The 22,779-nt window shown below is 41.0% G+C and overlaps 1 long non-coding RNA gene across 3 annotated transcripts in view; it reads right to left on the reverse strand.

Moving 5' to 3' along the window:
* Window positions 1-4,906: 4,906 nt before the first annotated feature.
* The window catches only part of LOC108263720 (uncharacterized), a 134,898-nt gene continuing 117,025 nt past the window's right edge, over window positions 4,907-22,779 (reverse strand). For all 3 annotated transcript variants that reach the window (XR_008396249.1, XR_001812253.3, XR_001812252.3), the window contains exon 6: window positions 4,907-5,188. This is a non-coding gene — a long non-coding RNA (uncharacterized LOC108263720). The remainder of the gene's footprint in view (window positions 5,189-22,779) is intronic.

Here is a 22,779-nt window from a genome sequence, read left to right on the forward strand (position 1 = left end):
ATATAAATAACTGTCGTACTGTTGTGCTGTTTGATGTGAGTAAACAAATTATGTTGTCTTCTGGTAAAAAAACAAAAAAACAAAAACAAAAAAAAAAAACAGAACTTTAAGCCACCATTAGGATTATCGTAAATATAGGATCTTTTTTTTTTTTTTTCCAGGGGATTTCGGTATGTTAGGACACTTGTACAATCTTCTTGTGAAATCTGGAGTTGAGATTGTTATTCAGATAATAAAATCTATAGTTCCAAATGATTTCATGCCGTCTAGTTTACACCGAGTATACGGTATTTCTGTAGTATGGTCACATGGTCACATTTTCACATGAGGCGTCCTCATGACTAGCTGGCTAACAAAAAATAAATAAATAAATATATTTTTTATTATTATTTATCTTTTTTTAAAAGGATGTTTAATTTCCTGGTCTTAGTTGTCAACGGCAAGTTTGATGTGATCTCAAGCCAAAACCACAGCAATCTGAACAAGCGAGCGCGGGTAAACTTATACGGCTGAAGATGAATTAAAAGCTAAACAAAAAGTTCAACATTATATGACGTTATTAGTCAAGAGGCAACAGGATGTAAACACAGCGTCTTAAATAGGAAACAGATTTCGTGATATTATGCGTGGGGGAAGAAAGCCTAACAAGCCTAACGTGATCTTGTTGCGTCGATTCCACTTCTGACTGAGAGCTTGTTTATTTGTTCTACCCGTGTTATTACAGTTAGCATGAAATTTATAGATATATTGTTTTCCCTTTCTTTAGATTTGATGACTCTTGTTATTACATGCTTTCTACAATCTGTGCTGTATCTGTACACGATCCACGAGTACTCTGAATTGCGTTTAGAAATAAAATCCTACTATCGTTCATTCATTCATGTTCAGAAAGAGCTTTAGGGAACACACACCTACTGTACGAGCCCACACACATGGGGATGGGGAGAACATGCGAAAGTCCAGACGGTTACCTGAGCTCACGATTGAACCTGGAACCCTGGATCTGTGAGGCGGCAACGTTTGCTGTAATTATATTAATATCAATTCCAGTGATGAAATAACGAGGGTCGGAAATGAATACGGGAAGATGATTAGGAGAAATCAGACGATTGGAGAACCGGTAAACATAGCTACGGTTCACGTGACAAATAATATCAACACTTTGAGACAATCTGAGACGTTTAGGTGTTTGGACAAGACAGACCCAGAGCAGGTGCTGAGGAAAACACAAGGCAAAATACGTTTTTCATGCCAAATCTTAACCGTTTCTAACTTAACGTGAACGTCACAGCAGCAGACTGTAGTGTGTATAATAGCTGGAAATACTCTAGTGAAACGTGCTGTTATTTGTTTGTATTTCTCTACATGCCTGGAGTTTCATGTGACCCACATAGAATAGTTGCAAATTTAGGAATAGAGCTTTATAAATAGCATGTCAGTGCATGAATATGAATGGAGTGCTGCTGCAATGGAGAGGCAAGAGCCAGAGGGAGCGCTCCTTCATCGCTAATCTCACTTGTGTTCATGTGGGGAAGTGTGTACGATGCGTGTGCGGTGAGAGTGAGACTTTAGGTAAGGTAACTAAATGAGGACGACCAATTAATCTACATACGCGTGCGATATCTGAGAGTACGCGAGCATCAGCGGTAAAAGACGTCAATCGTACGTCGATCAGATATGTACGATAAGCGTTGCGTGCAACACCGCAGTGATTTTGAATTCTCAGTACCGATTGGTCAAAATCTCTTGGTTAATTTTATATAGCAGCGAATCCCAGGTTTGTATTAATGCTCTCGTTCTAAATCGTTATTGTTTCTATTGCAACAGTTAACATAGGGATTTGTGTGTCGGATGCTCCACATGGACAAATTTTCGAAAACGGGTGTAAATGTTGTCGTTTTCTGCGAGAGGATGTTTTTCAATGCCAGTGCTTTGCACACACAAATGTTTTCGACTTGAGAAACTTCTCAGGACAGAGAACTTTGCGGTTTCTCGGTAACGACAAGCGGCGTTTTTTTTTCCCTTTACTATAGCACGTGCTAACAGGAACTTGTATTGCGGAAGTTCTTATAACTGCATTAAGGATTAAATTTAACGATGAACATATATATATATATATATATAAGTATGATTTGTCATTCTTTCATTAAAAAAAACAAAAAAAACATTGTTGATAAATTTTTGTGGTATAAGAATAATAATACACTCCAGAACATGATGTTATTTAAAAATTATTTCCGGGGTGGTAACAGTAACTGCTTCATGTTGGGCCTCATCTCACCACCCAACAGCATGTCTATCATGTTTTATTTCTTACTTAACATCAGTGCATATGGCTGAGTAATGATTTAGTCTAAATCACAGTAGGGAGTCCATCTAATCAGACCGAGCCTGTTCATCCTACGAGTGCTGACACGTTTAATCACACTCCTATCAGCATAAGCCCGATTGTGTGCGTGCGCGTCCTCACGTCCTCGTGCTGACACCGCCTGGCACCCGGCAAAAAACGCTGGATCTGATTAGAAGTGAGAGAGAGAGAGAGAGAGAGAGAGCGCATGGATCCGAGTGTGGGCTGGGAGAGCTTGGATATCTGTGGTGTCAGGAATGCTTTCGCAAGATGTCTTTTATTCCTGCTTGCTAACTTCAGCCAGACCTTGCTGTTCGAGTTAAGTGCTTCTGTCACTGTCATGCATTTAAACAGGAAACTCTGCATTTTTTCCACATCTAATTGTGTCACAGGGACTGTGCTGTCGATGTATTGAAGAGTTCATCTATCAGGATGACAGAATGTCATACTCTAATAAAGGCTAAACGCTGAGAAGAACCAGGTCACAGCTTTCATCTGGTTCGACACTGAAGACTGAACCTTATTACAGTATACCTAGCACACTGTTTGAGATAGCGACTTAGATAAGCGTTAAATACAGAAAAGTATAGTAAAGTTTTTAATGGTGGAATTTGAAATAAGATAAAAGCTCAAAATACGCTACGATATAGTATGTGGGTGTATGAGTTAATTACTCAGAATTAACGCGGGGGGCGCACGTGCAGGTCCTGACCCCGGACACCGGTGTATTCCTGTGCGTTTCTCTGTTTTAGAAGTTGTTTGTATTGCGTTTTACGATCACCGTGCTCTCATTAAAAGAGCTCAATACGGCGGTTAGTCAAGTAAAATGTGCACAGCAGGAATATAAAGAGAACCTTGAGGAGAAACTTCAAACAGGAAACGCAAGAGATGCATGGGTTAGTTGTTAGGGGGTTAGGGTTAGGGGTTGGGGTTAGGGGTTAGGGTTAGGGTTATGGTTAGGGGGGTTAGGGTTAAGGGTTGGGATTAAGGGTTAGGGTTGGGGTTATGTTTAGCGGTTAGGGTTAGCTTTAGTGGGTTAGGGTTAGGGTTAAGGTTAGGGTTAGGGTTAAGGGTTAGGGGTTAGGGTTAGGGGTTAGGGTTAGGGTTGGGGTTAAGGGTTAGGGGTTAGGGTTAGCGGTTAGGGTTAGGGGTTAGGGTTGGGGTTTGGGTTAGCGGTTAGGGTTATGGTTAGCGGTTAGGGTTAGGGGGTTAGGGTTCGGGTTAAGGTTAGGGTTAGGGTTAGGGGTTAGGAGTTAGGGGTATGGCTAGGGTTAGTGGGTTAGGGTGTAACGGTGGGTAGGCAAAGGAAACCGATTCAACAGTATGAGAACTCTTATAGTTTTGCCATTAACCTTGACATTTTCTATTCAAGATTTGATAATAATAATTTAAGTGATTGGACAGTTTGGGCTGTCAGTAATGAAGCATTGACTATGATCCAATCACGGCCTATGAGTATACAGGAGAGGGAGGTTATAACAGTGCTACATAAAGTTAAACCTTACAAGGCACCTGGCTCAGACGGCCTGAATTGGGAAAGTCTTAAAAGAATGTGCAGTACGACTGGGACATGTGTGTACAAGGCTGATAAACATTTTCCTGGACAGTGGTGTTTGAAGAATACCACTGTATGCAAAATCTTTTAATAACTTTCGACCCGTTGCTCTTACATCAGTTCTTTGTAAATGTATGGAACGTACAGTGTGTAAAGAACCGTCATTTCAAATCGGGAGATCCAGTGATCCCTTACAATTTGTCTACCAAGCTAATCGTAGCACTGTGGACGCCTCTCACTCTCTTAAATAAAGTTCAAAGTCATCTAGATTTAAAAAATGCTTACGTTAGAATTCTCTTTATGGACTTTTCTTCGGCCGATGTGATTCAGGTGGATGATTCGTTGGATTAAGGAATTCCTAAAAGATCGGCCTCAGAGACTCTGTATTAATAACATCGTGTCTGATGGTTTGCTCCTAAACTCTGGTGTACCTCAGGGGTGTGTATCGACTCCTATGTTATTCTCTGTATACATCAGTGAACTGCAGTGTAATGACAGTAACTTTTCCCTTACAAAATACGTTTATGATACGGCTTTGGTTTCCCGTAAGAAGGAAACGAACAGCTCCTCGTATTTTGAGTATACTGACAGTTGGTTCTTCGATGTGACGATATTTTTTTTTATGCCTTGATATCAAAAAGACGAAAGAACTATGCTTGGTGAAGCAAACAAGAAAGCGAAATACGGGCCTTGCTTATAAACCAGTTAGTATAAAGGGAGGAAAAATAAAATGTGTGATCTGCTCTACCTTTTTAAGTATTTAGGAACCATTATTGAGGGTAAAGTCAATTTCCTAAGCCATGTAGAATCCATCCATAAGAAGGCAAGATGATGCCTTAGTCTTCATAGGAAACTGAGGAGTTTTAACATTAGCACGCATACTTTAACCATGCTTTATAGATCTGTGATTGAGAGTATCCTTACATATGAGATGGTTTCATGATCGTGATATGGAAATTTAACAATTAAACAGAAGAATGAACTTTCACAAGTAATTAACCAGGCAAACAAGATCACTGGACATAAACAACATGCACTTCAGGATTTATTTTCTCATTGCATGGAGAAAATACAAACAGCAAATCCCATTGCCGTTCACACTCACTAGGAAACACACACAGATGAAGGAAAACACACAGGGAAGAAAGGATACGGGTTCTCTACGCCACTGGAATGATTGTGCACCGGTGTCACTTATTGCCCTCACCTTCATCCCCCAAACTCCTTCCCCTGTTACAGTCTTCGCTATGACCAGTCCCATAGAGAGGCTTCTCCAATATCCTGACCTGAAATACAAAGCTTATACATTTACACCAGCCACGACATGTTTTCTCCCCGCACGTTCCTCTGTAGATATATACGAGTGTATCTTCAGAAAGCTTATTTTTCTGTAGGAAGCAAGAACCGTCTCCCTTCAGACAGATTCATTAGCCTAGACAGATAAAAAAGAAAGAACATGCCAACATGGCCACAGAGGCCTGCCTTCTAAATTTCTATTTAATTCACAGTCTGACAACAACACAGCGAGAGAGAGAGAGAGACAGACACACACACACACACACAGAGTGTAAGAGAGAGACAGAGAGACACAGTGAGCGAGCAAGCACAAGAGAGAGAGAGAGAGAGAGAGTAAGGATGAAAGAGCGAGAAAGAACAATCCTATTATCGAGAGGGCAGCCCACAGTTCTCAACAGTGACAAATTAATCATCTCTCTAATGCCTGGTGAGAGCGCTGACTTCTCCTCTCTAATTCAAAAGGTGGAGTGTATCCTTTATTCACCCAACTACCATTAACACTCAAGATGGATGGATGTGTTTGCCGCACTTCAGATGTGTGGGCCAGCCACAACTTAGCAAGAGAAAAAATACAAATAAAATGATAATAATCATAATAATAGTAATAATAATTTCATACCTTCAGGTCTGAAACTCGACAAAGCACATCATTTCTAAAAAAAAAAACGTCTGCTCCAGATTCAATATTGATCTCTCTTTTTGCTTTGCCGTGTTTTTCGGCGCTCTTTCAGATTAGAGCTATTGATCAGAATGCGGAGGAGAAACACACCAGTTCCACTGACGTTAAGAAATAAGTATGACTCTTAACAGAAATTAAACACGAGGTGCTCCGTTTAAGCTATAACCAACTGCATCTCATCACGGAGACGCTTCGGCAAATAAAGCAGTTAGACGTTTCAGGTTTTTAATTGGTAGGGGCCTTTGTAACATGTTATAGACACATGGTCTAGCTCTATGCAACGACATGACACATTGGTCCATGATGAAGTGTCGTGTCCAATACAGGGTCGTGTGTACAAATTCGTAAGGATCACGCCGTGTACCGAGCAGACTACGTTTTGGAGTAAGCTACTTTTCAGTCTTCGTAATCGGTAGCGGTATTGCACAAAAACACTAAGTCCTCATAAACTGGTCAACATCCAGGCGAGTTAATTACTAATAAAAGCTCCATGCTTTATGCAAGTGTTGGTAGTATTATCTTTCAGCTGCATGCACAATGAAATCTGGTTGGAAATACAGCTCGGTACGACTGCTCTGGTTCGAAAGCTAAAAATATTACATCACCGTTACGTACCGCATACGTTTGACTCATATTCATAATCGCACTACTAATCCCAAAGCTTGACAAAAGATACCAGAATTCCTGCCTCCGTATCAATCAGCATCTCTTCCTACTCTTTAAGACAAGTTGACCCGATCAGATTTCACACAACAAATCGCAACAACAAACCCTGCTGATAAAAACGACATTTTCAAGTGTGCATTATAGTCATTTTGCTCCCAGATGAGTTCGGAAGGAGGTACTCCATGCCGTGCAGCTTGACTCTTGAGTGATGAGTGACTGGAGTTTGGATGAGGGACCTTTACTGGCAGTCCTCCCTTTTGGGTTTTGATTCAAGACTCTAAAACCTTGACAAATCAGGGCTGAAGTTTTAAATTCCAGTCATTTTCAGTAGTCCCAGTACCTTTTAGCACATTGGTCCATAATGCGAGTTTAATTCACTCTGACAAAATCAGTTAGTGAGGAGGAGAGGTGTGAGTGCAAGTGAACATGAGGATAATGAAGATGTACCGTACGTACAGGGCATGAAAATAGCCCCTGATATATTCTCCGTCTAATTACCAGAAAATGAACTGTGATTTTGTTTTTCTATCCTGAATATAAACAGTTTGATGTACTGAAACTTAGTGAAACAAGCAGTTTTGCATACAAGAATTGAGGATCTATACGTGCCAAGGATGCAAATTCTTAAGAATTTCCAAGCTTTCGAATTCCCACAGCTTTGCCTCAGACTGTTACTATGTGTTGACGCTAGACTCCTCCTCCTCCTCATAGGAAACGTACGCACCACATCTATTATCTAGATCTACGCAACTATTATACACATGTATTTAATCAGTTTACAATCCCCTCGGAAAGTGTTGGAACAACAAGGCCAACCCGTTTGTTTTCGCTATGCACTGAAAACGTTTGGGTTTGAGTTTAAAAGATGAATGAGACGACGTCAGAATTTCATCTTGTTAAACAACTTGAAACATGGCAGCTTTTAGTTGAACCAACCAACAATGTTTTTTTTTTTTTTTTTCTCCAAGCGATCAAAAACACTGGAACACGTGGCTGACGGGTGTTTGTTGTTGCTCAGGTGTGCCGTCTTAGATCGGTTGTTTAAACAATGAATAGCTCGGAATATCTACTCTGGGACTTTGACCTCTGGGTCTCACCTGTGAAGACCTGTATCTGTTGCTAAAAAGGATAAACCGACATGAAGACCAGAGAGCTGTCTATGGGAGAAAAGTAAGCCATTTTGAAGCTGAGAAAAGAAGGATAATCGATCAGAGCCATCGAGAACAAGCATTGGCCATAGCCGGTGATTAAGCCAACTTAATCATGCAGCAAGACAACGACCCAAGACATACTGCCAACACAACAAAGGACTTCATGGGTGACTGGCCAAGTCAATCACCAGACCGAAACTCAATTCAACACGCATTTCAACTCCTAAAGAGGGAGAAACTCCCCAAAACAAACAAACGACTGAAAGAGGCTGTGGTACAAGCCTGGAAAAGCATCAGAAAAGAGGAACGCAGCAGTTCGGTGACATTCTGATCTCATATTCATCTTTCGAGCTCATACCCAAATGTCTTCAGTGTATAGCAAGACCTTGCTGTTCCAATACTTTCAGAAGGAACTATTTGTGGAGTGCCCACCTTATAAGTGTGTATGCTCTTATACAAGGACAATCATGTATTAGAGCACAGTAATATAAACCTTGCAACTCAATCTATTGTCCGAGCTGCTGTTATAGAAAATTAATCAACACCTTCTGACCGAACAGAATCAAGAATTCAACACTGCTGTGTTATAAAAAAACAAAAAAGAAAGAAAAAAAAAAGGGTTTTACTTTTAAAAATGATTAAGAGTAGTGTGAGGCATGGAGATCGTGGCTGTAGTTATTCTAATAAAGTTATGTGAGCCAACACTATCTAATTTTATGTCAGACCAGCCGCTTTACCACCAGTATCTTTCTTAATATAGTGTGTTCAGTCGAAGCTCAGAGTGCATGCGAATTCTCATGAGACTGTGCTGGAGCATAGCATTCAGATGAGCAACACTAACCAAACACACATAGACGAACAGCGGACATTCATGACTGTTACCCAGTGTGTCTCGAGAGTGTTCTTTATCCCATCAAGCCTCTGCCTATCAGTCACCAGCCATATAGTCACCCTGTGTTTTCATATCCCAAATAATTAATAATGCTAGAAACATATACGCTCCTCTAAAATACATATAGCACAACCATCAGTAATTTCCCCCCCAACAGCAGTCAGGTTGAGTGCTAGCTATCCCGAGGCTTTTTTGTTCCAGCCTATAGCTTTTCCTCTTAGACCGTGCAGAACAAAGAGGCTTCAGTGCTTCTTTGGGTTACGAGCAAAAACATTGTGACGGCAAATGTGACGGTGCCACTGACGTTCATATCTGTGTTTCCTCTCATAAAACAATAAAGACCTCCGACTGATGTCATATAAACACGTGAGAATCATCCAGAGTGACTGTATCATAATTTAAACCATAATGGTTGTTAAATATATATATATATATATATATATATATATATATATATACTCAGCACGTGGATGTGCTGTGATACCTAGTGTTATCAAGTTTTGACCCAGCGCTGTGGTGGACACTCAGGCTGACGAAGATTCAGGGCCATTAATGGACTGATTGATGGTGGATTTATGACCTCTGGACTGCAGCTCTATTGAACGCCATCTGCTAATCGCTCTGTTTCAGGTACTCACTGATCATGCACGATGAATTAACGGCTAGTAAAATGGTGATGCTCCACAGAGCATGCAAATGATGTGAGCATCCATGAGTGTTCCTAACCTGATGCTAAATTTATCTCTGGCAAAGCGGGAAAAAGTCTGAAAAGCATTTTACCCCTTTTGCACTGAACATTATAAAATGATATTATATTAAAATGAACACGAACTTTACGTAATTGTAAAAAAAAAAAAAAAAAATGTAGTTAATACGTACAGTGTGTTTGGTTTATGTCAAAATGCGTCCGTTTAACACATCCGTGATCTTAAGATGATCTTTTGTGAAAATATCTTAAATAACCAGTAGTCCTTCCTGCGACCACTTTTTACACGTACTAACAACTGCATATGAGAAACACCCCATAAAACCTGTCGTTTTTGGAGATGCTCCGACCCGGTCGTCTAGCTATCGTAATTTTGGCCCTTGTCAAAGTCGTCCAGATCCTTACGCTTGCCCATTCCTGCTTTCAACACGTCATTATTTCTAGATTATCTAGAATGAGACCATTTCACGTCATAAATAAGGTACTATTAATAAAATTCATTGATATACGAAGCACCTTTGCAAAATTTGGGCGGCATACGAGGACGCCACTACAAGCACACAAAGTTGGGGATTTTTTTTGTATTTGTATTTGTATGTTTGCCCTAAAGAGATGCCCGGTCCTGTAAACCTTGTGTTCAATCATTCTAAAAGTTGAGCTATTTTACAGCGGGAGGAAGTATTAAATCCGTACGGTCCCAGTGCACCACTCTTAGTAAAGTTGTGTGTAAACGTTTGCGTGGGCAAAACCAAATGAAACATTTCCATCAGATTTGCATTAGTGTGTGTATGTTGATCCCCCATAAAGTGCAAAAGTGCGTCAGCTACACGGCTCATTTGGATGTAGTGACGCCCTCGAACTCCATAAAAAGTGCACAGACTGCTGGGAGCAGGAAGTAAACGATGGGGATAAAGGCTGAAATGCAAAAGTGGAAGTTATGTTGACTCACAATTATATACAATGTTAATAATAATTCCCTATTTCTTTCGTCATAATTGAATGATAGTTAGCTTATAGTTAACCGAATTCCTGGTAAAATGCTTGTACGAACGATTTAAGATTAAATCTGTTCATAACCAGCATGATAAATGAGGCCCGGTACAAACACCGCACCACTCAGAGGTCATTAGAAAACGACATGATCACCATTTAACTGTGTAAATCTAAACGCGCTTATTGTGTAGATCTCATTAGATTGTAAACAGCCTAAGTATCAACAAGTATGCAAATAAGTCAATATAACATCTGGCTTATCACGAGAGGTTTTGTGTGTTTTCACATTCGGAGAGTATAATGTCTGTAAAACCTTCCAGTCACATTTCTCCCCGCTGTCATAAATAACCTTTATCTCCATGCACGTTCGCCTGCCCACTGAAAACAAATACATTAAAGCATTAGGTATGGGATTGATTTATTTCTGCCTGTAAATGGCATTAGGAAAGCAACAACGCGCAATCGATCTGGAAAGGTGTGTAGCAAACGCTCAGCCTCATCAGCTTTATGACAAGTGTGCACATTATTTTAATGGTAAGATGATTTATGGTGATGGGTCACCTATTGCTTTGTAACTCAGCAGGGTCATTTGGATCAGCGCACACATTTGTGTAACAAAATGAGACCAGAGAATCTCAGATGTATTTGCTGAGTCGATTTTTGGGGGCTAGGGCAAGATTCATAGTGTAAATTATTGTTGGGACCAGCGCTGGTGGATGTGTTCAGCATATGGGTAAACGCTCAGACTGTTCTATTTTGCATTGCTAAAGTTGGCGAATTAGTAAGTCTTGATCGACTTTATAATATTGTCCCCTATTGTAAACTTCAATTATTTGTGACAGAGATCATCACTGTAGGGAAAACATTACATCAGCAGCACCATTTGTGACGGAGGATGTCGATTTGCCATACATATTCTACAAAACTTTACTTTTTTGTAAGTGTTCCAAAACAGAATGACAGATACAATCAGAATAGTAAAAGTGTTGGTTTACAGTATACGTGCGTAGTATATTGGTACAATGGGTATAAAAAGTCTACACACCCATGTTAAAAAGTCTACACACCCATGTGGTATAAGTGTGCGCTCCCTTTTAATATGGGGAATGTGGATGTGTTGGGAATGAACCAATCACATTCAGTCTCATGTCACGTTCAATTCATCTCAGCCATCACAATCTGGCCCTCATCAAAGTCACTCAGATCCTTATGCTTGCCCATTCTTCCTGCTTTCAGCACATCAACTTTGAAAACTGACTGACTTGGTGCTGAATATATCCCACCCGATGACAGGTGCCAGTGGAAGACGATAATCGAGTCTGAACGCAGAGAGCTTTATGATAAACGTCACAGCGACTACAAGAATAAAGCCAGAACGAGGAGCGATGAAGAGAGCTAAAGAAAGATGACATTTACTTTTTTTGTTCATGGCTTCGCACCTGCACTTTGTCCCGAACTCAGCTGTCTTTGGTCAAACTCCAAATACAACAGTACCTGCATGATGCTGAGTCATTTTCTTCTCAGTTTCCTCACCAATCGCCTGTCTACTACCATCAGGTCTCACCCCGCAGACCTCTACAAACTCTGAGCGCCACAACATTGGGTCTTCGCAACTGTAGATATGCGTATAGCGGAAGGATTCAATGCTTCCCAAGAACTTAGGGTGCGCTTTTACACAGCTGATTAACAGACTTACTGTAAGATGACGAAATTGCAAAGAAAACCTGTAGTACATGAAGGTGTACGAACCACGGTTGCAGATGGATTCAGTGCCACTCCGTTACACAAGAGTCTTACGCTTACGGTGCGCTTTTTCACAAATACAGTATTTTGTAAAATATAAAATACCACACTCAGCAGGCACTTTCCCCTGCATCCATACTGTACTCCGGTTTCCTCCCCCAGTCCAAAGACGTGCATGGTAGGCTGATCGGCGTGTCTAAAGTGTCCGTAGTGTATGAATGGGTGTGTGAGCGTGTATGTGATTGTGCCCTGCGATGGACTGGCACCCTGTCCAGGGTGTACCCCGCTCTGTGCCCGATGCTCCCTGGGATAGGCTCCAGGTTCCCCGTGACCCTGAAAAGGATAAAGCGGTATAGAAGATGGATGGATGGATGGAGTGTAAACACAAGGGCACGTCTCAGGGAGATGACAGTCAGGCGAGGGCAGAGACAGTGACCATCCATTTTCACACTGTGCACTCGTGTGTGCAGTGCTGTAATTAGTCTGATAATGTTACACTGCTTTTACGGAGCTAAAATGAGACAAAGATCAATGTACAGAGCTGCGATCATCTCGGCGAGAGTCAGATATTGAGTTCCAGGAACACGGTGCAGGATCGATCCCACTGGCGAAAGGGACATCCGTTCATATTTAATTTTACAGTAAGCGTAGAAGTCACTATCCGCGTCTCCGGAAGACGTCTTTTCTAAATTTTCATGAAACATCTGCACTTTTAGAAAGAAAGAAAGAAAGAAAAAGGTTCCTTGATGACTCTTTAAAGAACCTAAAGGAAACCCATTTCATAAGGTTCTTCATGGAGCCTTTTTCGAGTTACCGTAAAGGGACAAAGAAAAGAAATGCGAGATCCTGTGATTCTAGATTGAAGCCTTTACTTTAACAAGTGTAGGTTTTGTGAATGTTTTATATGGATTTTTGATGACATAGAAAAGATGACTTGTCTAAGAGATGGCAGTCCTAAAGGAAAGATCGAGGAAGAATAGGACAGGCTAAATATAAATATCATTGAATGGGCGAATTTAATGGTAGGGTTTAATAATTGAATCTATTCTGCACATGAGATCATGACAAATAATGTAGACCACATACATTCAAACAAATAGAAACACACAGCAGACGGTAGCCGGGTCTATTCACCCCCTTCCCCCTTTACACCAATTGATTTTGAGTTAAAAATCCCTGAGTATGCATTTAAATCAGACCAGGCTGGCCAAAAAATGTACACCCCTGGATGTCTTCAGACTGAGAGAATGCATGCTGTAATTTCAGTGTTAAAAGCAAAGCTGCTGTTTGATAAATTATCCCATTTGTTGTTGTTGTTTTTTTTGTTGTTTTTTTTTTAATTGTTGCACATTTTTTCTTTCATAATGGTGCCATTGTTGTGTACTGTTGAATCGGTTTTGGTTTTTTTCACCATAACTGAAAAAGATGCACAATCATTGTATAGACTGAACTGCCAGAATGCTGCCCCTGGTGAGTTCTTACATAAGCCTCTGCTAAGCGTCTCATTCTTCTTAATTGTCATGTTGTGTAATTGGGCAAAACCCTTTCGTCCTGGCGAGACATTATAGAGTCTATAGAGAGAAAGAGAAAGAACAAAAGAAAAGGAGGGAGAAGATGGACCAGATGTGACTTATACACCAGACTCGGGAACTAGCTCTTTCATCTTTTTTTTCCCCTGCCCATTCCCCAGACAGAGTTTAGTGCGATGAAAGAGGTGTGAGGTTGTGTTCATGTAGCGTAAATCACATGGACACAATGGTCCACACTGCAGAGGAGGAGAAAGTGGGACAATTCAGAGATCATCAATTACATCGCATCATATTAGCCCTCAGCTTTCACGGACATCTCGCATCCATTCATATTTTACAGCCACCCTGGTCAGCCACCTAGTAGGTGAATGTTTACGGCTGCAATGTAGTGCATCTTTTCTTTTCTATCTTTCACACCCGCTGCTACAGCATGGAGGTAAAACGTCCCTGCCAATAATTATTCATTGAAAGGAAAGAGCTCCTGCTTTATAAAGAGAAAAATCTTAAATGTGTGAGCAGACAATGTTTATGTCTAGAATTGTAAAGGGTTTTGTGGCAAACGTTGGTCAGAAAGAATTTAACCACTTAAACTTCATCACTGACCAGTATTTTATTGTATGTGCGTGTGTGTGTGTGTGTGTGTGTGTGTGTGTGTGTGTGTGTGTGTGTGTTTCAGAGAGCACCAACATCTTTCTCACCTTTACAGAAGTCTAAAGACTAAAGCCTCTCTCTCTCAGTGTTTCCCATACATATGCTCTACTTGGGCAGTCCGCGCAGGTAGATTAAGACGCGCCCAGGTAGAATAAAACCCGCCCAGGTAGATTAACACCAGCCCAGGTAGATTAAGACCATCCCAGGTATATTAATATCTGCCCAGGTAGATTAAGACCCACCCAGGTAAATTAATACCCGCCCAGGTATATTAATACCCATCCAGGTAGATTAAGACCCACCCAGGTAAATTAATACCCGCCCAGGTAGATTAATAACCGCCCGGGTAGATTAAGACCCACCGAGGTAGATTAAGACCCGCTCAGGTTGATTAAGACCCGCCCAGGTAGATTAAGACCCACCCAGGTAGATTAATATCCGCCCAGGTAGATTAATAACCGCCCAGGTAGATTAATACCCGCCCAGGTAGATTAAGACCCGCCCAGGTAGATTAATACCCGCCCAGGTAGATTAAGACCCGCCCAGGTAGATTAATACCCGCCCAGATAGATTAAGACCCGCCCAGGTTGATTAAGACCGGCTCAGGTAGATTAAGACCCGCCCAAGTAGATTAAGACCCGCCCAGGTAGATAAAATACGACTTCCAACTTTTCTTTTCAATCCAGATGCACAATTGCCATTTCATAATGAACACAAACCAGCGGACCTTCGACCACGCCGTTAAAACGTTAAACGCTAACGCTACACATATTATTTTAATTTACAGAGAGCACAGTAATGCTAATTGGTCTGCTTAGCTAGCTGTCTAGTAATGGTAGCGCTATCCTCGACAGCGAACTGAACACTAGCGCTAACATTGTTAAGACAACAGCTTACTAATGTTAGGTAACGCTAACAAGAGCGTACAACTACCAACTTCTGTGTACGTGTTATTTCTCCCATTGACAGGCTTTCTCGCTGCCACCGCTCCCTCGACCACCGCTGCTCTCGCTCTCTCTCTCTCACTCCGTGCTGTCAGCTCGCTCTCTCATCTTTTGAAAAATAGTCGGGAAGCCGACAACAAGCCTGGCTTTACTTTTAACATTATCAAACAAAGAGAGATGTCCTCCCTTCGTCCCAGTAACGTCTTTGTACTCATGACAGGGTTGTACAGCTCTGATCAGTGCGACTGCTAAACTCTACTGTGACTGCTGCAGTCATGCAGCAGACACTTGGTTTATAATTGTAGCATCCATCATCCAACTTAGTATTGATAACACGCTTATCAGTAAGCATAACCCAGGCATACAGACAGGCGTCGGAAAAGTTTTTTTTTCCAAGCCGTGGAAAATGAAATGTTCCAGCGAGCAATGCCATCTGTGCAAATAGGCACATTTAAAAATGTATTCCATAATGTAAAGTTTATTTTGAACGGTTCATCAAAAATCAGAGTCTGTGTTTTGTTCTTTGAAAATATATTTTGAAAATGGAAGAGGTATTTTAATACGTAGTTATTTATTTATTAATAGTTATTTATGTTGACGTATAGATCGTTACTTATTTTGAGTAGTTATTCGTTTGCAATTAATAGTTTATTCATGGACCTTTGTCTGACTAGTTTTTTACTGAACCCTGGATATGTACACGGGATTACACGTAAACAAGAGATGAAGGTCAGGTGACAGTGAAGTAAATCTACCAAATCTACCAAGTCATGAGCAGTAAGAATCAGAAAGCCAGATTGGAATTTGCAAAGAAATACAGAGATGAAATTATATTATAGAATTCAGGCATTTTTACTGGGGTTATCTCATACAGTGTAGCAAGTAATAATCTGGAAAGACCTTTGTAATATCACAGTCTAAAACTGGATTTAAAAGAGAAGCAAATTAGAAATGAATCACATGAAAATGTATCACTTGAATATGAATCACATGGAAATGAATCTCATGAAAATGAATCACATGTAAATGTATCACTTGAATATGAATCTCATGAATATGAATCTCATGAAAATGAATCACATGTAAATGAATCATACGTAAATGAATCACATGTAAATGATCACATGTAGATGAAGCATATAAAAATGAATAAATAAATTAAAGACAGAAATACAGAGATGAGCCTGAAAAGTTCTGGAACCAAGATGAATGTCTACTAAAGTGATGGAAAGGCCACAGTGTTGAGAAAGAAAGGATCTGCTTATGATCGAAAACACAGAAGCCCATCAATCAAGCATAGTGGAGGTAGGGTCATGATTTGGGCTTGCATGGCTGCTTCTGGAACATTCTCACTAATCTTTATTGATGATCTACGTCATGATGGTAGCAGCAGAATTAATTCAGAAGTTTACAGAAACATTTTGTCTGCCAATTTACAGAGAAATGCATCCAAATGTATTGGGAGGAACTTCATCATGCGGCAAGACAACGATCCAAAACACACTGCTAGCACAACAAAGTACTTTATCAAGGGGAAAAAAGTGAACGGTATTAGTCCATCACCAGATCTTAACCCGATTGAGCACCATTTCACGTCCGAAAGAGAAGACTGAAGGAAGAAACCCCCCAAAACAACCGAAAGAGGCTGCAGTAAAAGCCTGAGAAAGCATCACGAAAGAAGAAACCAACAATTCAGTGATGTCGGTGAGTCGCAGTCTTGATGGAGTTATCGCAAGCAAGGGATATGCAAGCAAAGATTAAGTACTATTCACTGTAATTTACTCCAAGACTTACCTGTCCCTATACTTTTGCTCACCTAACACTTGGGTGGTCTGATACAAAAACTTCTAGACATAAATACCAGGAAATAAAAACTGAAATCCTAAACTTCGGTCTTCGGTGTACATCACAAACAAATGAATTGGCTTTGCCGTTCCAATAGTTTCACAGGGAGCTGTATTTTTTAATATTTTAAACACTGAGCCAAGTTTTATGCTGAAAAATGCATTGCAATATTGCTTTGACTTTTTTTTTTTGTAAACATAAGGTCATTTTTAATATAAAAAAGCAGTAGGGTCATAAAAAATAACAGTGACTACACAGCTGTGGATTGTGCGTCTCTGAATGAGTGCGAGTCACGCACCTCAAGGTTGATTAGAAGCTCCATAAGGGAGCAGCGGAGTGGACACATACTATTACAGCGGTCATTCAGACTTATTGACTAATATCGTGCTGTGCCGCAATCAAAATCCCTCCTGGACTCATGCGGCTTTAATGCAGCCATTTTCATAATCACGTTCAAAAATAAATAAATAAATAAATTTGAAATCGTGCATTTATTCTTTCTGCTAAACACTGGTTTCACAATGATCCCAAGCCTTACAAAAGACAGCACAGAGTCTCTTTCGGTAATGGCTGATGAGATTTGTGGAGGGATATTGTTTCAATCCTCCACGCAGAATATTTGAAGGTCGTTTACGGTCTCAGATTTGTGCAGCTGGAATATTCTCGCGTCACTCTTCGATCTTCAATTCCAGATTTTCAGAAGGCTACAACTAGAAGTTGCAGTGGTCATTGCAAAACAGTGATTCTGGCTCATTATCGTGTTGAAAGTCAAGTCTAAACCGTCTTGGAGATGCAACCCGGTTCCGGATTAAATCATCCTGGTACTTAGCAGAACTCATGATGTCATTGAATCTTCGCAAGAGCCCCAGAACTACTAAATGTGCCCCAAACCAGTTTGTTATAACAAAGATGAATGCTTTCTCATACTGTTTGAGTGGAACATTTGAACTAAAATTTGAAGTTTTTTGGGGTTTTGTATTAGCACATGTCTACTAGCATGATGGCAATTTATATACACTTTCTAATCCACTTTATAATTACTGTTGACTTAATGTATTTCATTCGCTACTAGAACTACCAATCTTTTCCGAGCAATTTATATGTTCGGTTCTCCAGATCTCCAGGAATGTTGGCTTACACGGCAATGTCTGGCTTTATCTCCATCTCAGTGAAATGGTTCCACCTCATCCTCTGGACAGAGTGCAGAATATTACTCCCATCTTGCTTCAGCTTTCATTATTACTTCAACATCGAGGATCCCTGTGGGACACCGCAACAACGGCTCACGGCAACAGCCGCAGATTGCTATCGATTGTGGATTGACTGGTCTGACTCCTCGTTAAGCAGGGATCTAAAAATGAAGCTGTAAATCTGCTGAATCATATTTCACCAGAGAGTTCGCATTGATGTGGCCAGGCTGGAGGCTGTTTAATTGGTGAGATCGTTGGGCTGTGGTCCCACTCTCTAAATAAGTGCGCAACACTGCCTGAGAGTTTTCCAAGAGCTCATCAGATCTATGAATCAGAGGCAGCAGTTTAGAACCAACGCAATACATGTACGTCAAAAAGGAGTCAGAGGCAGATGGATCGGTTTAAGCGAATACTCCAGCTTACGTCTAAGATCATTTCTCTGCTCACTTGGGGGAGAGTGTCCAAAACACTGGTTTATTTTTGACACAGGAGCGTTTTTTGTTTTTGGTTTTTTTTTTCCCCGAACCATGGCTTCATAATGGTGGTATTGTTGGCAATATTGACAGGGAGGTCAATACAATAAAACACAGCTATGCGACTAGACATAGCACAGGAAGCCGCGGAAACACAGGAGTGTAGAGGAAGCCGTGAAAAACAAACGAAGTGTGACAAAGTTTTAATTAAAAGGAGCAAGACATGATAATGAAATTGAACATGGGGTCACAAATGGACAAAAAAACATATATTTACATTTACATTTATTCACTTAGCAGACGCTTTTATCCAGAGCGACTTACAAATGAGAAAAATACAAGCAAAGCGATATATCAAGCAGAGAACAATACAAGTGGTGCTACCGTACAACATCCATTAATTGAATTCCAGAAGAAGCAAAGTGCAGAGTAGAGGTGTAAGTGCATTTTTTTTTTTTTGTTTTTTTTTATGAGTTGTTTAGGTGTTCATGGAAGAGGTGGGTCTTTAGCTGTTTTTTTGAAGTTGGTGAGAGATTCTGCGGTCCGGATTGAGATTGGAAGTTCATTCCACCACCGAGGAACAGTTAGCGTGAAGGTTCTGGAAAGGGACCTTGAGCCACGCTGAGTTGGAACTGCTAAACGTCGGTCGCTAATCGATCGCAGGTTGCGAGAGGGAACGTAGGCCTTCAGGAGAGAGTTGAGGTAGGGGGCGCTGTTCCTGACAAGGTCTTGTAGGTGAGCATCAAGGCCTTGAACTTGCTGCGGGCGGATACAGGAAGCCAGTGGAGGGAGATGAAGAGGGGTGTGACATGGGTTCTCTCGGACTGGTTGAAGACGAGGCGTGCTGCTGCATTCTGAATCATCTCAAGGGGTTTGATGGAGCTGGCTGGGAGGCCTGAAAGCAGTGAGTTGCAGTAGTCCAGTTTAGAGATAACAAGAGCCTGGACTAGTATCTGTGTAGCCTGTTTGGTGATGTAGGGTCGGATTTTCTTGATGTTGTAAAGGATGAACCTACAGGACATTGCAGTTGCTGAGATATGGTCTGTAAAGGTCAAGCCGTCATCAAGAATCACCCCAAGGTTCCTGGCCGACCTGGCTGGCATGAGTGTGAGTGAGCCGAGCTGTACAGTGAGGTTGTGGTTGATTGAGGGACAGGCTGGGATCACGAGATATAGATATATAGATATATATAGATAAAGCCCCAAAGCATGCATTCAAGACAACACTGATGTGGCTTCAGGACAGGGCTCTGAAAGTCCTTCAGCAGTCTAGCTAAAGCCCAGACTCGAACCTCTGTTTAGAGACAGTTCACATGTGCGCCCCGTTCAAATCTTATTGAGCTTGAAAGTATCTGGCAGTAGAATGGGATGAAGCTGCCTAAATCCAGATGTGTAAAACAAACACAGCTAAACTGCTACACGGTGTGCTTCTACAAAGTACTGAATAAAGGGTCTGGATACTTATCTAAATGAGAGATTTCTGTTTTGCAATTTTAATAAATGTGGACAAAATTTCCAAAAGTTTGTTTTTGCTTTGTCATTATGGGATATTGTGAGTAATCTGATGGCCCCAGCAATTTAATCAATCTTAAATTAAATCTACATTCACAATCCACTCGAATAGGAACACCCGTACGCTAGATCATTTATGGTAAATGGCCTGCACTTATATAGTACTTTTATCCAAAGCGCTTTACACTGTGTCTCATTCACAAACACACACACTCACACACCAATGGTAGCAGAGCTGCCATGCAAGGCGCTAACTTGCTATCGGGAGCAACTTGGTTCAGCGTCTTGCCCAAGGACACTTCGGCGTGTTGAGTCACGTGGGCCGGGAATCGAACCGCCGACCCTACGATTAGTGAACAACCCGCTCTACCGTCTGATCCACAATCAACCAGCAACCAATCATATGTCAGCAGCACAATGCAGAAAATAATGTTGCGAAACCAAAAAAAAAAACCCATCCTGTGTGCGGAGGGTCTGCCGGCTGAAACACCTTGTCGATAAGCGAGCTCCGACTGGTCTGAGCTGACAGGAAGTCTATGCTAACTCAAATAAGCAGTTTACACTGTGATGCTCAGAAAAGCATCTCAGAACACACACCAGAAGTGGATAGTCTAACAACAGCAGAAGACCACATTGGGTTTCAGCCAATAAGAAGAATCTGAGGCTATCACGGGCCCAGACTCACTGGAATAACGTGTTCAGAACGTGAACATTCAGAACCTCCTGAATAAAAATGATATTTTTATGGGACACCTTGGCATAACAAATAACATTTCTATAATAAAAATCCATAACTCTGCCCACCAAAAGACTATCATCGCTTACGGAAAATGTCTTTAAAGCATCGACACACTCAATATGAGCTAAGTCACCATATCGAAGCTTGTAATCCTCTGTCACTGTTAGCTTTGAGGCCGCGCTGGTCATCAGTCATTTACGAAGGCAAGACTTTAGAGACTTTTGCACTCATTTGATTCTTGATGTGTGAGAGTGCCTCTTCAGTTCGAGAGCAGCACCGTGGTGATTACAGCAGATGTTAGCACTTGAGTGGAGTCTGGTTCTGGCTAATTACAGCTATACTGCTGTCTATCTCTTTTACTCTCTCTCTCTCTCTCTGTGTATGTGTGTGTGTGTGTGTTTCTCTATCTGTAGAATGCTTTGAGTAGCTATCTATATTATTTATATATCTATAATCTCTATAGGGATGGACTTACTTTACTTGGACTTACTTAACTTACTCTCTTTCTCTTTCGGCTATGGGAGCGCTCCATAAAATATAATACACGATACGCTTGGAAACAGCGGCAACTTTTAAATCGATATAATTAGTAGTGAATGAATTCTCACTTCTTGTTTCTTCGTGATGTTCACAAATAAACAAACCCCTTTGTTTATGGATCACACTTTGGGTAAAAGAACACAACATGGAAAGCCCATTCATCGAAGTTTGCTTCAAATAATAATATGTTGGGGTTTTTTCTTCTGTCCATTAGCATCGTGATCGCTTTGCAACTCATATATATATATATATTTTTTTTTTCACTATATTTACAATGAATTATATATATATATATACACAGTTCCATAAATATTGGCAGGTTAACGAAGTTATATTGTTATTTCAGCTGTCTACCACAGTATACTGAAGTAGAAACTGATTATTTGATGGTTATTTACAGCACATTTCGTTCATCAGCTGTAAAAGGCAGGTGAAGGTCAAACCGGTTTACGATCGAATAACTGTTGTCAAGACATGATCTTCTTTGCATGAGGTTCCAGAGTTCTGAGAGTGTAGATGAGCACCATGTCCTCGTGTTTCCTCACGTCATTGCTCCAATAACAACAACTCGAGATGCGAACAGAGACGCCGTTAATGTCGTGTCCATCGCTGTTAAAGTGTCTCGCTACTGGAAAGAAGAAATCCTTCATTTTGATGATGTAAATCCTTCATTTATAAGAATGTGATCAGCCAGTCTCCTCTTGGTTTCTCCAGTGCACAGCTGATTGCATCTCATTTTTCATAAATATGTCCGTCTAACGTTCGTAGATCCTTACCGTAACACTGGCAGAATTGCTCAGCTATTTTTTCAAAGCCAAAACTTTTTTAAGTTAGCAAACGACTACAGGCACAATCCCAATCCCCTGGATGTCTTTATTGTTGTAAAGGGTTGATCGCAAGCCTTGCTTCCTCCTCAAATCCAACCTAACCTATTACTGAACTTTCTGACCGTTCAAATAAAATCTATTGACGATTTTGATCTCGTGCATAGACTTGGACGTATATGTCATGCGCTACTAGCGTGGAATCGATTTATTTGATAATCATCTAGACAAACGCTTGTCTAGAAGACAAAACATGCTGCAGCCACGTCTCACTTCGCCGATCAGCCATCCTGTCGCGCTCGTCCAGTTCTGAAGACTTGTCACAATTAGCTTTGCTCTGCTTCTCAGTCCAGTCCCAGTGAACTTCCCTTCGTTGCTGACCACCTGGCCGAGGCCTCCAGAAGCCTGATTCGGTCTGTGTTAATCTAATAGAGGAACAGAAGGAAGGCTGTATGCGCTGGGCTCTGGGCCGGAGATGGAGACAGCTGTAGAAAACGCGCAAACG

The sequence above is a fragment of the Ictalurus punctatus genome, chromosome 3 (assembly GCF_001660625.3).
Source record: "Ictalurus punctatus breed USDA103 chromosome 3, Coco_2.0, whole genome shotgun sequence".
NCBI classification, from domain to species: domain Eukaryota; kingdom Metazoa; phylum Chordata; class Actinopteri; order Siluriformes; family Ictaluridae; genus Ictalurus; species Ictalurus punctatus.